Here is a 12376-nt window from a genome sequence, read left to right on the forward strand (position 1 = left end):
TTTCTCCAGTGCCTTTCTATGCCTGGTAAAATTTTCAAAAGCGGTAGCTGAAATGTGGAAGAACAGGAGGAATTAGCAGAAATGAAGTAAGGAATGCTGAATCAGTGTGAGAGATGGAAGTCTGTATAGGGGGGCTGGGCATTCCTGAGGAGAGGTCTGAATGCCTCAGAATCCTTTCCATCTCTTCCTGTTGCATCTGCCTGTTGGAAAGGAACTCCATAGGGGAGTCCTTATAGCTTTCTTCATCCTTACTTTAATTTCTAAACACTCATTTGCTTTGGCAAAATAAAAGTTTCACTCAAATTCTTGGATGTAAAATTGAAACACTAAATAGTTATTAATGCAGATGCCTTACTGCCTTTATTTTTTTTTTTTTTAGAAGATGTGGGGAGAATAGACCTCTTATGGGTGTGTGTGTGTATATGTATTTTTACAATCAGACTCACCCAAGTGTTGCACGATAGTATTTTAAGATGCAGTATTTGAATTAAAAACGTGCTTTCCCCTACCCTCCCTTTGAGGGCTTCCCCATTTGAAGGGGGTGGGGTGAAGGAGAGGAAATGAAACGGCACCTTCTCGTCAGATGTCCTCCTGGCTAAGAGGAGAACAGAACAACTGTTCTTGGGGGCAGGAGGGAGGGATGGCACACTGATACAATCACAGTTTTGGTAGGCATTTATTACCGGTTAACTACTAACTCTGTCTATTTACATGTGCTTAATAGATTGTTATTATGAGCTGCTTTGGGGGCTTAAAGTAAAATAAAGGGGGGAAAAGTTGCAACAACAGAGTTAATGAAGTTTGTGACTGGCAATGCTTGACAATGGTCAGTTCTACTGTATCCTTAATGTTACTGACTTCCTACCGTCTTGTTTGAAAAACTGTCAGTAGCAGAAAAGAGAATGTTAAAGAAAACATGAGGGAAACCTAAATGTAAAATGGAAGTTAATGGAAGGAGCATATGACAGGTTGGAAATAGAATGTATACGTACATTTTTAGCGGAGAGTGCTGTTGCCTATGATACCTAGTTGTCTGCATGTCCCAAGCTGCTCCCTCCCCACATCCATGAAAAGAAAAGGGTGTCATTGTGGTGTGGGCTTGCTAGGTCAGACTGGCAGTTGCAGACTATGGTGGCCATCTGCTCTCAGTGTGGTGCTTGGGAAGAAGCCCTTGGGGATTTTTCATAGGGGAGTTTTTTTCACAAGTCAGCAGATCACTGCAGTGCTCAGAGAATGAAATGTGGCCTTGCTGTTTCCTTTCTATTATGCCTACTAAAATTGAAAAACTTATTTTCAGAATTAACATCTGTGTTAAATCTGGAAATCACAGGTGAATTAATTTGTACAGATATGGAGTTACTAATAAATACACTGGTGCAGGGAATGGAGCTCAGATGCATTTAAAATCTGTTTGTACTGTTTTTTCTTGCATCTTAAATGTGCCTTCAAATTCATCTTCTTACTCATACTTCATTTCAGGAGCACTTGTTCTTTTTGCAAGTGCAGGATTTAAAGAACTGTGCCAAGTATCTCTTGTGTTTGGCTCAAACCTATATGGCTTGGAGGGGAGATGCATTTTGACAAAGGCAAGAGGAAGAGAAATCTTTTATTTTAAAATATATTCAGTTACTTGTATATTATATTGTGCAGAAGTAGGAAAATTAAGAAATGAAATAACTAGTGATGTTTCATTGTTGAAGTTGAGCAATGTTGATGTGCACGAGAGGAAGCTGAGGAATGAAATTTAGACCCTAAATGTGGGGACTTTGGTTTGGGCAGTTTAGATCTAAATCTTTTAATTCAGAGTGCTCTTAGTTTAAAGATAAAAAGGCATTTTATCTCTGCGTAAACTACAGTTAATATAGTTGGGGATTTTGTTTGTTTCCTATCAGTAAGTTGTTCTGGGTTCAGGGCAGCCTGCAAGTGAAATAAAAATATTTACTGTGTTCTGTATGGAGCAGGAGGAAAAGATTTTTATAATCTCTTCAGGTTTTGGTTTTTTAAAGTTACCTCCACTTGTAAGTCAACTCATTACTGTTTTCAACTTACCATGTACAAGTCTAACTGAATAGTTTACTCTTGGGCATTGATTGCAGCTGAGTCTTCAGAAAAATCTCATCCTCTGTTAAGAAATACGGTGGGAGTGAAATGTAGAGCCCTAAAACTGTTTAAAAGTTCCTGCATTTCTGGGGTAGGAGGGGGTTGTGTTCAGGATGAATTGTGTGGAAGAAAAGGCTTTAATTGGTGGCCAACAGCTGATCAACTATCAGCAAAGACTATCTGAATGGGCTTGTTCTTGTTTTTTCTTACTGGCAGCTCTGAAATAGGCGGACATAACGTTTGTGGCTTATGCTTATAGCTCCCAACATCAAACAGCTAACAGCTGTGTTATGTGTAGGCCTTCAGATTTAGGTTGTCTCTTAAACTTCACACTTTGACCAAAAGACTGTTGTTACTATTTCAAAGTGAAGCTAAAAGAGGAAACAAGTTTAAGGGGTGGTGGGTGGCAGAGAAAAACCTCCCTAATGTGCAGGTATGAAGTTCTAAAAACTTTCAGTTACAGAATCTTTTATCTTTGTGCAACTCGGAAGTATTTCAAATGGAGGCAGATAGTGGTAAACTTATAAATTATGACTCTTCTAATTCTCTGTCTACGTTAAACGTGTGGTCTAGATTAGAAGTGCTTCTCTTAAAATTTACAATGCCCATTAGGAAAAAGGCGTGGGATACTGTATGGAAATGTGCAGTGCATTCGTGAAGCACGGTATTTCCTGTTCTCCGTCGGCAATAATAGCATTTATACTTAGAGTTTTTAGTAACCATTATGACATGTTTGCCAGTCATCCATTGGCCCCTGTATAACCATTCTTTCAGTACTGTTTACATAAGAAATATGAAGTCTATATTTTAAGCATTTTTCAGACTTGTTTTTGTGTTACCTAATTAGAGAAACAGCATCTTACAAGATATTAAATGGGCTGTAAACCCCAGCAGAGCTCTTTGCCCTGTGCATATTCTTGAGCTTTGCCTTTTGGACGGGAGAGGTAAGAACTAGATATTGATGTGAGAAGATATAGAGCCTGTGGCTCTTGCAGGCCAAAACAGTTTCCTCCATCAGATAAGCTTGCTGTGCAATGGAAAGTGCCTTATAAAGCAGATCTTTCTCCCTTACTATTAAATAAAATTATTGATTTACCATATCTGGTTGCAAATTAATCAGCATGAAAATTCATAGAATCTTGCTTTCCTGGAAGAGAGAGTTTTGATGCAGAGGATCAGAGTTAGTTCTTATTTTTAGTTTTAAGAAAAAAATATTGGTTTAAGATGAATGGGTAACCGTGTGTCTTTTCATATAGAAATCTGAATAAGAATAAGCATGGCCTGTTCACAATTTAAAACGTTGTTCATAGCTATACGTAGAGGTTGCTTTTGGGAGAGGAGTTTCACAAGTGGTGGTTCAGGGAGTATCATGGACTAGATGCAACATGCTTGATATGTTGTCATTGCATTTTGTGTAGATATACTTCCCTGGAATGCTTAACTGGTAGAATAGGAACTTGTTTTAAAGTTTTGAGACCCAGAGAGGTCTCTTGTCTCTCATTTTGAACGGAGTATGTTACCTTCTTAACAGATTAAAAAAATCTAATTAGTTCAGTTTAATTATAGCTTTTTCCTGATACACCAGGGAACATGGTACAGTCAGCTCTAAAGTTATTTGGTTTTGGTATTTCAGGCGCTCTTCCATCATGTCCCAAGCACGATATTCTAACATTCATTGTTTTCTTTTTGCTGAAGGAAAAAAAGAAAAGTTAGTAAATATAGCTATTGAATATAGTGAAAAGCAGAATTGACTTTCAGGAGACAAAATCTAGTTATGAATATCTTGGCAGGGTTCTTTTGTTTAAGCATGCTGCTAAAGGTAATGGGTTTGGGAATATGTACAGATCAAATACTAATTTGTGCTGTTTTGATGTCAGGAAGGTGCAGTAGCGCAGTGATCCTGGATCTTGAGAGCGGGCAGTGTACTTTGTTCTGCTGTGCTTTGTAATTCTGGAAAATGATGGATTTTCAGGGAAGTCCCTGTACTTAACTGAGTTAAAGTTAATCTTCACGCCTTTGGATCCTGGCAAGTACTGGCATAAGTTTGGTGAAGTAGCGTGATTATTTGGGAGATAGAAAATAATGATGTTTGAGGCATCCTTCCTCCCTGCTTGCCAAGTCTCACGTTGTGAAGCACTGTCCAGCCCTCTGTGAGTCAGCTTTATTGTGTTACTTGGATATTATCTATCCTGACAATCAGAAATGTGCACTTCAGCCTGTATTAGACTCTCGTTTTTGCAGAAGAGGTACTGTTGTCCCTTGCTAGAATGAAATGTCTATGTATTTGAGGAGAATATAAATCTTCATGTTCAGAGCTTGCTGTTTATTTCCTGAGGGTTTTTGTGGTAGGTTTTGAAGAAAATTCAAACACAGGTTATTTCAGAATTCTAGTAATCTATTTCCAGGATGTAATGGGTAGGAAAAAATTATGCTAATAAATTTCCACTAAAATAAGACATGGAAAAGTTGCCTCAAATGACAGTAGTGTACTCCCTGTGTGAACCTGTGTACTCTGACTTTGAAAGTGACTTCAGCTAAACTAAAGGCACTCACTAGTTCCACATGTGAGTGTTCTGCAAGGAGAAATAGATGCTGCTTTAACTTTGTACTTTTGTCTTCTTTTGTGATAGTTTCTCCATGGAAACAAGCTCACAGTATGCACACACTCAGTTTGCCTCGCATAGCTGGATTTTCCTCCAAGTAGTGGGAGTGGTCTGCCCAGTGAACTTGCTGAATTTTGCCTTCAGCTAACATCAGTACTTGGTTTTCAGAAAGATGACTTCTGTTTATTCCAATCAGAAATAATTCAGTGAAAATAAATTGTGCTTACTTAGAATTTGGCAGCATGCACTTTGACACTGTGCAAAAAGTTATTTCTATCATACGTATTTTGGAAGCTATGTCACTGAGTTATGTCAGAATTAATGTGTTTAAGATGGTGGTGGCGTTGTCCCCTGCTGGCAGGTAAGCCCCCATGCATTCTGTCACGCTCCCGCGGTCAGATGGGGTAGAGGATGAGAAGAGCAAAAGCAAGGAAAGACACAAACTTGTCGGTTGAGGTAAAGACAGTTCAATAAGTGAAGGGAAAAACAAACAAAAATCAAGTGGTACGAAAGCACCACCAGCAGACTGATGTCCAGCTAGTCTCTGAGCAACAAATACTTTGGGAAAAAAACTGCCTCCCAGTCTTATTGCTGAGCATGACGTTATATAGTATGGAATCTCTTTGGTATTTCAGGTCAGCTGTCCCAGCTGTGTCCTTTCTCAACCTCTTGTGCACCTCTTTGCTGGGGTGGCAGAGGCCTTCATGCTGTGTAAGTACTCTTCAGCAACAGCTAAGATGTTTCAGCTCTGCTTTGGTCACCAGTGTAAAACACAGCACCATCGGGACTTCTGTGAAGAAAATTAACTGTGTCCCAACCGAACCCAGTACGATCTCTGCCCCTTATTCCATATAATAGGTATTGTGCTCAGGTGAAATCTCAGGGAGTTCTTAATATGTCCTCTAATTGGTATTTTTTTGAGTGTGGCGGATGTCTGACATTGTGATGGGAAAACAAAGAGCATCGTACAGCCATATTGTCTGTATTTAGGTTAGTATCATGAGACCTGGGCATGCCAAGCATTGTACATCTTTGTGGAGAGACTTTGCAACTTCCCTTGCTTGTGTTCTGTCAGACAACACTCCTTGACCTGCATTGAGCAGCCCTGTAACGCAGGGTCTCAGGAAACAAAAAGGGCTGAGCTTGATTTCAGAACAGCAAGAGAGGAACAGTTCAAACCTTAAACTACCTTTGTGTGAACACTGGGAACATTCTGTAGCTACTGAATATATAATGTACACATTCCAGTAGCATTTGCTGCCTTACCTGAAAAAATCTCAGGACTCCTTTTTATAATCCTTTCCATTATAGACAAAGTAGCGCAGTTAGTGGTAGACTGTACTTGTTTAGTATGGTAGTCAGCCCATGTAGGCAGGGAGTTGCTTATTAGCCTGCTGCTAGGCAAGAGAAGACCCATTGCCAATGCGTGGACTTGACTGAGAAGACTGGTTCTATTCCCCATAGAAAGGTTTGTGAATTCCTGGGTTTTAATGGTTTGACAACGCTACCTGTTTCTGGAGGGCCTATGCTTTGCTCTTGGTCTTACTCAACAGACCCGTTTCCACCTTAATATATGCACAAATAAAACATTTTTTTTTCCTTATTTTTGATGTTAAGTCCAGTCAGTGTGTTTAATGTCATCCTTTATTTTAGCTGTGATTTCAGTGTACTGATGATAGGGAATTTTGTAACAAACCAAGCTCCTTGTTAAAGAGAACCTTTATCAGGGCCTCATTTGTGTTCCTGTGAGCTCCTGTGGTAAGTCAGATGGGCTTTTTGCATCAGCTTTGGCCGTATAAAGGCAGCAGTGAGAAAGAACAATGTGCAGAGATCATTCTTACATGAATCAGTTACTTCATCTTGCTTCCTTCATCGTTACTTTCTACAGTTTAGGGGAACTGAGTGTCTGTATGAGAGTGAGAAATACACAGTAAATTACAAGTCAGGCTAGCTATCCCAGCTTTTGGGTGGAATGAAACAGTTTGAGTGGCAGGGACTGGTAAGGGAAAAGGGGAGGAAAAAAGCCTGTAAGAATGCTTGCCTGTCTGCTCATGGAGGAGTTTCTTGGCAGTAACCTGCCCGAGTGATTTAACAGCCAGTAACAGCTGACCTGTTAATTTTCAGGCAGAATAGGTGCAAGTTTGTTATTTTGATATGCTAAATTCCTTGGGGAACTGTTACTCTTCTTTTAAGCAATCGTCATTGTTGCTGTGTTTTTTTCTTTTTACCATTTTACATGCTTCTTACCCAGTCAGATTTGGAAGGAAGATTGGTGTGGGTTTTCCCAATGCAAAAATGGTAAAAGAAATCCTTGAGGTTTTTCTTATCTGTCAGCCCTTTAAAAAGGAAGAAAAGATTCTGCTATGAGTATGACTGCATGTGTTTCAGCTGTGGTCGTGGAAGTCTGCTCTGTAGGAGTATAGTCAGCTACACAGGGGTCACTTCTTTGCCATTGGAAGGGAACAACCCCTCATTTTAGAATGTGTCTCTTAAATGTGCAAATTTGAACATATGGAAACTATGAATTGAGATGACAGTGGAGTTGGTCTGTATTTTTTATGTTACGTTGAGCTATCAACAGCTACCAGCAGTCTTTCAGTTAGTTACAGAGGTTTTATGTTTTCTTATTGGTCCTTTGACTTTTTTAGGAATTGCATTAAAAAGTTAGATGCATGCATTTTTTCATTCAGTCAGACTGAAGGGATAACTAGGACATGTAATTTGAGATGAGCAGAGCTTGGAATAAACCTAGATAAACAAGGGCTGTCTAGCTTAAAAGGGTTTGATAATCTATAAGCATGATCTTGGTTTACTCTTTGTAATGAAGTTATACGAGTTTTAGGTAATATTACAGTAATTAGAAGTTCTCACAAATATTTTTTTCTTTAAATGCACGTGTTAGGTTTTGTGAGTATTGTGGTCCTTGGAAAGTGTGCAGTAGTCATCTTTTTGTTGATTTGGAACTGGGCTGAAATGAACTTGTTGCTCAAGTTTTGTTTTCTTGTGGGTTTGCTGTTAAGATCCAGACAACTATCAATAGTGTTGATACTGCCAGGAAAAAAAATAATCAAAAAATAATCTTCCTGTAGTGTTGAAGAGGAGATTGCAGATGAAACCCCAGTCAGGTATATGCTGTGGTACTAGGTATCTTCTTTGCTCTGTTTTTGTTGTTCTTAGACACTTTCAAGCTCTTGGAGCTGATGGTTATATTCTCACACTATCGCTACATATTCTCATGTTGCTTGTAAAGGTTGCTTCTCGTTTATCGCTGCAGTACCTAGACCCTCTTTCACAGCCCCATAAATTTTGGAGACTTGAGGATTTGTGTCTTAGTTTAGGTATACTTAAATACTTGTAATAGCTGATTTATCCAGGTTAACAGTTCTTTCATGTTTTCAGGTGAAAATACTAGTGTAAAAGTAGCGTGTCATTAATTGATTGTAAATACAAGTATTTGAAGAAAATCGAGCAATGACCACGTGCTAAAGTGAATTAATTGTTAATGTTGGGTCTTAATGGAAGAAAAAAGACATTTATTTTTCCAATGCAGAAGTGTATAAGCAAATTTAACTTCTCTGATAGCTCATAATTTTACTATTCTTTGTTCTTGCCAGTAGCGAGGCTTTAGGAATGTGGTGAAAGAAGGCAGCTCTTAATTCAAAATCTACTTGTGTTTAAGAGGAGTTGGTATGAAATATCTCAGGAGAGTGGTGGTAAGATCGTCTGAGTAGGTGTTCCTCCATTTGAAATTTAGCTTTATAGCTGTGTACAAAAGATGTAGATGCTGTTTTAAAATAATCCAGAAGAAGTCTGTATGTAGTGTGAAGAATAGTCTTGATTATACAAAGCAGAGACAAGTCTGTCTTGTCCAGTTTTTGCCACCACCATATGATTTACTGAATTCATTTGAATGTGCCAGGTAGCACAAGGTGACCTTTTGTGAGGATGAGCAGTTGGTATTGGCGTTGAGAGCTGTTGTTGATTTGGAACTGGGCTGAAATGAACTTGTTGCTCAAGTTTTGTTTTCCTGTGGGTCTGCTGTTAAGATCCAGACAACTATCAATAGTGTTGGTACTGCCGGGAAAAAAAAAAAAATCAAACCTTAAAAATTGGAGGCCCTCTGTTCTCTTCTGGCTGCAGGATGGTCATTGAAATGTAGCAGTAAATAGTCTTTTGATGTCCAGGTGAGAGTTGGGACCCTTGTCCATTTCTCCCTGTTTCATTTGAGAGAAACACTTTTCACCTCTGTAACTTAACTTGATGCCTTTGCTCTTTTATTGTTATCAATAGAACAGCTGAATATGCTGCAGGTTTAAGCCAGCTGCTAAGAAAGCCTTACAATATGTCTCAAAGTACCTTTTTTCGGTTTGTCATGACTAAAAAGAGAATGTTCAAACTTTGGAAGAGTAAGTTTTAAAAGGTGGGCATTTAAAATACATTTTTATTTGTCTAGTGCTGCTCTTAGAACTCTTCAGTTTTCTGCCTGTGATGCTCTTTTTATTTCCCTTAAAATTTGGCTTACAGTTAGATGCATTTTGTCTGTATATAGATCCTGGACTTGCTTTTGTGCAGAATGACATTTACTTAAAGGCAGAAGTTAAGCTGCATCCTGTGGATGGCAGAATATTGGCCCCTGTGAGAGGAAACCTATGTCTTGATTTGGCTTGGATTTCTGCCTTCCCCTTCCCCCAGTTAGTGGTTTGGGTTTGTTTTTTGTTTGTTTTTTTTTACAATCCCCAAGCAAAATCCACAGCTCTTTACTGTGAAATCCTTCGATGTTTCCCACTCCCATAGTGATAGAAAATCCTCTCATGAAGTGACCACATGGAGCCTTTTTGAAGGTCTGCAGGTTTATTTTAGTACCCTCTATTGATGGCAAACCTCTTGAAGTATGTTCTTTCCTCTTGACTACTTTGAAATTGTTGGAGGGAAAACATTTCTATTGAAGATGGCTTTTCCACTGCAATTTTATGTTCTTGTACTGTAGTTATCCTGTGTAATTGGTTGAAAAGTTTATGCCTCATTTGGCTTATGAAAACAAATAAACTTATGTAGTGAATAGCTTTTTTAATGAAAATTTAAGCTTTTTCTGTAGAAAAACACTTTGAGGCAACCTTGGTAGGAAATGTTAGTTGCATAGCTCTAAAGAGTATCTTCTGTGTGTGTGTTGTGTTAAAAATGTCTATTAACTAGCAAGTTCAGGAAAAAAAAATCAAAAGGCATTTTAGGTGTGTATGTAAGAAAACAAATTATCTATGTTCTTAGCAGGAGAAAGGTAACTGGCAAGAAAAAATGCAATTTTTTATTCCCTCTAATGCAAAAACTTTCAGCATTTGTCTGTGCAGCTTTTTCTAAGTTTCTCCTAATAACAATGGAAACCAGAATGGTATTTTTCATAGAGATGTTATTTTAGTACATGGCTAGGTAAAGAGTATTTTAAAATGTGTTTGCTTTTTTAAAAAGAAATCCCTTGCAGAATCAATATAGTTTTAAGAGAAATTAATTTAGTTTTGTAAACCTAGATGACAGTGTTGTGGTGGTGAAGGACTAGACCAAAGATTGTGTTAGTGGTCTGATTCTGTTGGATTATCAGGAACTCCAGGGTTCTTGTAAAAGAACAGGAGTAAATTTTCTAAAATTTTAGGTCAGTTTCTTCTTGTTCAGTGAATGTCTGGTGTTTCTGTGGTGGTCAAGAATTACATCGTCTTCTGTGCAGTGTTCTCTGTGTGGCTCTTCCTCCGGACACGTAATCCTTGGAATAGGAAAAGTGGTAACAATAAACTATACCTGGCAGGTGTTAGGAATGTGTTACACATATGGATTACATAAATTAACATCTCCCTCCTTGTTAATTGCCCATACATTAAAATATACTACTTTGAGATGACTGGATGATTATTTGTTTTATTTTTTTACTCTTGTGGTATTGGAACAGAAAGTTTGTAAGGATGTTGCTAACAAATGCAATGGATTGCAGGAGATGTTTTCTTTCCCCATGAGCTTACCGTCCTGGAAGAAATCACATTCCCGTTCTGAGATCACAACATACTCTCCTTGACAGTATGGCTCTGAAAAAGGAATGGAAGTGGAAAAAAATCAGTTTTAATCTTGCTAGATAATAATGTAGCTGTGATATGATGATTGTCTCTTAAATGTATGGCGCACCTGGCACTAAATGCCTGTGATAAATTCTACCTGGGTATAGGTTGGCTCCTTGCAACTCACCTGATGCTTAGTAATTTAAATGCCACAGTCTAGCTTATCTGAAAACAAGAAGCAAATAGTTCAGTCTCTCTCTTTTTTTTCTTTTTTCTTTTTTTAATGAAAAACTAAGAAGGATTTTGGTCTCCTTGCAAAAGAATTTGCAATGGATATTTTCATGCTGTAGAATCATAGTGACCTCCAGCAGTCTTTTCCAAACTGTATTTCTGTTTCCATCCCTGTGCTCAGAGCAGGACTATTACCAACACAGACTAGGTCAGCCATGAGTTTGTCTGGCTGATTCTTGAAAACCTTGGCTTGTTCTTTAGTCTCCTTGGGTAACACATTCCAGTGCTATAGGATGCTCTTGTGAAGAATTTATCTCTGATGTCCAGCGTGAACCTACTGAGCCAGTTATTGGTTATTGGCCTGTATTTTGTCTACCACTACCAGGAAGAGTGTGGCCAATAAACTTAACTATCTGTGACTTAGGGTTTTTTGGGGGGTGCGTGAGTTGTGGGTTATGGGTTTTTTTCTGACCAAAACTGTGTACTGACTCAGCATTACCTACTGTAGTTTTTAGCAGATCTAGATATTATAAACCAGAGTTTAAAAATATAAAATATTTTTGATGTATCTTGCTTTGAAGAACAACACATGCCTCCCTGTTTGGGCAGCTATTCTTAAATACACAGGATGGTTTTATTCTTGATGTCAGTCTGTGAATCTGAACATCCTGTGTGTGTTTCTTAAATTGTATGAACTATGATAAACTCCTAATGGCACATCCTTTTCCATCAGGGGTTAGCTTGTCACTGTCAAAGGCTTGTATTTTCAAAAATAGAACAGTCTTTCTAGGCTGATGTAAGCAGTGGCATTTTTCTTTCAGTGAAGTGGCAGGAGGTTTCCAGTTTTCATACTTACAAGTTTTGCCATAGGAGCACAGGTTTATAGTTTATTGTTCTATGTTACATAAATTTATAAAGAAACAGACACTTAACATTTTAACTGGGTGAGAGATGTTTTTGCAGTAACCTTTTCCTTTGAGAAGCAATATGGTTAGAAGAAGTACTCTTTTTCTTTCTCACTGCACCAGCTGTCTGTATGCACTCCTACTTTGCTGTTGAGGGTGATGGCAGTGTTTTGATTCTAATTAGCTCAGCTTGAAAGGTAAATTAAAAATACATTCAGAGTGCATAGAAGGGGAGTTATGGGGAAGGGGAGATACGGGGGCACCCATAATCATCAGTTGTGGTTCTTGTCACGTGTCAGAGAAATCTTCACAGCCAAAGGAAGTCTAGCTGAAAAATTTTAGAGACTATTTAGAATTCAAAAGAGATGTACTGAGTTGTAGTGGTGTGGGTTTTTTTTTTTTTTTGTTGGTTTTTGGTGTGGTGTGGTTTTTTTTTTTACTTTTGGCAGTAGTAAACTAAGAACTGGCAGTTCATGGTGCAGATACTTAGTAAAGGGAT

General features: G+C 38.3%; 1 protein-coding gene across 6 annotated transcripts in view; it reads left to right on the top strand.

Annotated features, from left to right (window-relative positions):
• Positions 1-12376, top strand: part of CEP85L (centrosomal protein 85L) — a 154815-nt gene that overhangs the window by 53033 nt on the left and 89406 nt on the right. The gene's annotated exons all lie outside the window — the stretch shown is intronic.

The sequence above is a fragment of the Falco punctatus genome (genome assembly GCF_963210335.1).
Source record: "Falco punctatus genome assembly, chromosome: 5".
Lineage (NCBI taxonomy): Eukaryota > Metazoa > Chordata > Aves > Falconiformes > Falconidae > Falco > Falco punctatus.